Below are 5,000 nucleotides of genomic sequence, written 5' to 3'. Positions count from 1 at the left end.
GGACGCACGGCGGTCTGGAGCTCTCCGGGAAGTGAGGGTGGAGCGCTTGTTGTAGTGAGCGAGACGAGCCGCTTCACCGGCGATGCGCTCGAAGATGTTCGTTGACGAAAAGAGTTCATGATGCCCATTCGCCTTCGAAGAGATCCCGGTGTCAGGGGTGAACCTGCTTCAGCACTTTGTACACGTAGATGGCGTAGCTCTCCTTCCTGGAACTTTATGCGCTTCTTTCCTCCTTTCGCGGCGGTCTTAGTGACGGCACTGTCTTGGAGCCTTTCTTCGGCGCGGACTTCGCTGGTTGTCAGGCATGATGCTGCTGGAGATCAAAATCTCAAGAAACGATGATTAGAATGAGCGGGACAGAGACATTTATTCACTGATCATGATAATTTACACAGAGATGTGGGACGGTGGAAGCTGCTGATGTGTGTTGTTTTCATTGGTCAAACAATAAAACTCGTGTTAATTGGAGAATTCAAGGCATCACGACTGGAAAACGAGGGCCAATCACAGGCGGAGGAATGATAGTCATCGCCAACCGCTCCATGTTGAACGACATCAGCCCCCGTGACTGTTTCCTTTGTTTCAATTCCCGCTCTTTTGCTGGGTTCTATTCTATAGAAACAAATGCGCCTTGTAATATCAACACAAGATCAATATCATACAGTTGTAATTTATAAAACCTCTCATAAAACCCATTGAGAGAATGTAGAGAAAGAGAAACATTAACGATTAGACACTTTTTATTCTTCTCTGTTGTTCTGCTATTTTCACTTCGTCTCAAACTTAAATATCATTGCCATGTTGTGTTTTCTCTTTATTTTATAAATCGCTTTAATTCAAAGGAAGGCTAAACAAATGGAAATGCCATGTAAGAAGAAATGAAAAATATTATCTCATTATGAACGCCTCCGACAGCAATAACATTATACAAGCTCCGATTTTAAAAATCCGAAATAAAAAGATGTTTTCTGCCCAGTATGTTCACACACGAGAGATTTGTTTTGGTGACAGAAACTTAGACAACAACAACTAGTAAAAAATAAAATAGATTACATAACAGGTCAACATGAAATAGTTACTCAGAATCAGAATTATTATTGTATTAACTACGAATAAATACGTTTTTTTTTTTTTAAGGTGCTCCTGGTACATACACATCCGATATGAGAACAAAACAAAAATAAAATAAACACTAGCATTAAACTTCACTTTTTAAAGAGAGTTTATTAAATTTATGCATTTAGCAGACTCTTTTATCCAAAGCGACTTTCAGTGCATTCAGGCTATCAATTTTTACCCATCATGTGTTCCCGGGGAATCGAACCCCTAATCTTGCGCTTGTTAACGCAGTGCTCTACCACTTGAGCTACAAGAAAATTTATTAAGCGATATTATTATAGTATTATCATAATTCACTTGAACTATAAAAACATGAATGTTAACTCTTTATGTGAGAGTGTGGGTGGATCTTAAAAGAGCCGTTGGTTTGTGTGTTCACGGTGTATATCTCCGAAACCGTACAAGGTGCGTCCCTGTCGTTTGAGCGACGTACACAACGTCCATGGCGGGTGACGGTCTTTCTCTTGGCGTGCTCGGTGTAGGTGACGGCGTCGCGGATCACGTTCTCCAGGAACACCTTCAGCACCCCGCGCCCCAGATCCCAGATCAGACCGGAGATGCGCTTGACTCCGCCGCGGGCGAGCGAGACGACGAATGGCGGGTTTGGTGATTCCCATGGATGTTATCACGCAGAACTTTACGATGACGCTTAGCGCCTCCTTTCCGAGTCCTTTACCGCCTTTGCCTCTTCCAGACATGATCAAGATAGTCTTCTTTCAGTCGAGCAAATAAAACGAATTGGCGAGAGAAGTGCTGCAGGGATGCCTTTTACATTTGCTTACAGGACCTGACTGAAACCAGCGCGCGTCACATGGCGCACGCCTCTTCGCGGTTAGAGCAGGAAACAATGAGCAATTTAAAAAACATAAAACAAAGCAATTTAAAATTAATTTAAAAATAATGTAGAAAAAAAAATATTATATCAATTAATTATTTTTCACTTAGACTCAAATTCTATTATTTACAAACAATCAATATGAATAGCGAGAAGAAAAAAAACGGCTATAGGTCTGGAGCTCATGGCAGCTTTTCAGATGGTCAAGTCCACCCATGAGGCCTTTTTGACCAACATTTCAAACAGTTTGTTTCGTTCCCCGTCATGTTTCGAAGCGGGAAAATGTCGCAATAACAGTGTTAAAACTCTCGGACAATATTTTAAAGATTCTATGCCGTGAACTTTAAATATTTCAGATACTTTGAAAAATCCACGCATTTGTTGATCCTGATAAGCGGCTCGTCGTCACAGTTGTCAACTCAGCGGCTTTCTTCTTTTCAGGAGGGGGTTGGGCACCACATTGTTTTTTGTTTCCATTGCAGAATGTTAAAGAACCGCGTACACACAAAGTCTCCCAGAAATCCAGAGCTGGCCCTAGACCTTGGGGGCCCTAAAGCAAATTTTGTGGAGGCCCCTTTGACGTTTTAGTAAGGCCTAAAAGAAAGCAAGTGTCTACTTATAAATGATATTGTACATATTATATGCTGCTTATTTTTAATAAAGTCTGCTTTATTTTTAGGCTATTAAATTGTTTTACATTATTCTATAGCTATGTTCATTATCTTTTTTACGATTCTGTATATGGTCCTTATGTTCTCCCCCCCCCTTCATTTTCCGCTGCTGGTCCTGACTTCCCCTCATCCTCTCTGTATCCTCTTCTCCCTCTCTCCCCTGAGTATATTCGTTCTTACTGTGGCAAGCATTGTACAGAATGACAATAAAAGACCTGGGAGTTCTTGAGTTGAGCTCCATGTTTGAATGTCTAACAGGAACAATTATGACACCACTGAGCTGAAGGGACAGTCGCAGTGCAACGGAACACAACAGGATGAACTTGCCTGACTAAAAAAGACTGATAAAGTGATTTTCACTGACATCAAAGAAAACAATTTTAATTGACCACCAGAGTTATAAGGGACACAACACAAACAGGGGGCCCTGGGGGGGGGGGGGACCACTATATATAATTTAAATGAAATAGAGCAAATACGAATAACCATTAAATAAAATATTATAGTAAAATAAATAATAAAAGAGAACAATTCTAAACGTTTGAAGTTTTCAAATAAAATTCAAAATAGACCATCTTAAAACACAAAAACAAGATTTAATAGTAACAATATAATAAGAATTAGGTAACATTTCCAACAGAAAAAGATTAAAATCCAAAATTGTTTGATTTGTGCTTGTGTGCGCGCACATGCATACCATGGTCTCATTGGAAAAAAGTAATTTGCATAAAAAACAAAAAACTTGCAAATTAAATGTTGTAAATCAGCGATTCATGCCCAAAAAAGGCCCAACCAGAAAATGATCACTTTCATCTAATCTTTCCTAACGATTCGCTAGCTGCCTAGCCCATACGCAGCCGTCAACAAATGCTGGTCTGCGTCTAGGGCTCTGAGAGCTGCACACAAAAACAATGGGTTTCACCAACAACTCAAAACCAAAACAAATAGTGTTCCGACCAATCAATGACCGCGGGAGGGTGTTGTGGAGGTCTTGCGCTCGTGCCACGGCTGCACGCGAGTGTCGGAGCAACACAAGCGCAAAACTAACAACAAACCACCCCCTGTACGTGTTGCATCCCAATATAAGAACTTTTAGGACTGCAGATTACCCAGTACAGGTATCGGGAAAATTAAGCCTACAGATTTACGTACCTGTGTTCTTGCTTGCTTCTCTCTTCCCAGCCTCTTCTTTTGTCGTTTTTCAGGGCCAGCAAGATCTTTTCGTTTCGTGTCAGACATCGACGACGTCGGAGTAAAGTAACGGACTGACAGACACTGGACCAGGGTGATCGAGTGGGACATCATAGGGGGTCAGTCAAGGGTCAAGGATGCGCGCGGGAACTCGCCGTTAATAAAGAACTACATAAATAACAGCTGTGCTTATCATATGCCTGATAAAGAGCCCTGTAGGCCCATGTCTTATTAGTTTTTTTATGTATGTTACTTGGCTGTATGATTTTTTTCATCCAATAGCTAGCAGTGACTTAGGGGGCCCTCTGCCTGGCCACGGGGGCCTTTGCAATTGCAATAGGTCGCTTGAGTGCGTGGCCGGATATGCAGAAAAATCCTGTAGATTTCAACAACCCCGATGACGCCTGACATCCTGAAGTGTGTCCCATATGCATCAGACGTTTAGCACTGGTCGGTCGGCGGTGACGTCTGAGGCTGTGAGCTCCCTGTGTGTTTGCAACCTCAAGAATTTCCTTGCCAGTATCTTTAGCCCTGGCACCAGATTTTGATACAGTTTAATCAGGAACATTGTATTGGACCGTTGTACAGATATCGGTTTCATGGCTTGTTCCAATGACCTGGTGGCAGCATTAAATTTTTCAATCGAGCACAGTTTGTTTGTTTTAAACAGGTTTTTCTTCCAGCACCCACACGTTTACTCTGTGGTGGTTCCTCAGGGCCCATATTGGACCATTGTAGTTCATTATGTAAGTCTTGTCGAATGTTTCAAATATTTTACTCCAGTAATGTTGTTGAAAAAACACAACCTTAGTTCTCTCTCACTGCACCTTTACTAATTGATTATAATGCAAAGAAGGTCTCATTGTTATGCTAATGGGTGTAATTTAAAAAATTATCTGATATCTTATATATAATTATATTTTTAGTTGTTAAAAAATTATACCCTAAGGATTTATTAAAAAAAACTAGTACTAAGTCTACTGAGCCACAGCAAAGAGTGTCTTCTTAACACTACTTAGTTTAATTTATCCATATTGTCATATTATAACATAGTTTGGGCGCTTCTTTCCTACTATCTTAAAAAAAAAAAAAAAAATCTTTTCTCAGCCGCGTTTGTTAGGATCGTATCCAATCAAACAATATTTCACCTGTTCTTATTTCAAAAATTTTCAGGTTGTATTTAA

This window comes from Cyprinus carpio, chromosome A7 (assembly GCF_018340385.1).
Source record: "Cyprinus carpio isolate SPL01 chromosome A7, ASM1834038v1, whole genome shotgun sequence".
In the NCBI taxonomy this organism is placed as follows: Eukaryota; Metazoa; Chordata; class Actinopteri; order Cypriniformes; family Cyprinidae; genus Cyprinus; species Cyprinus carpio.
This window is presented reverse-complemented; position numbering follows the sequence as displayed.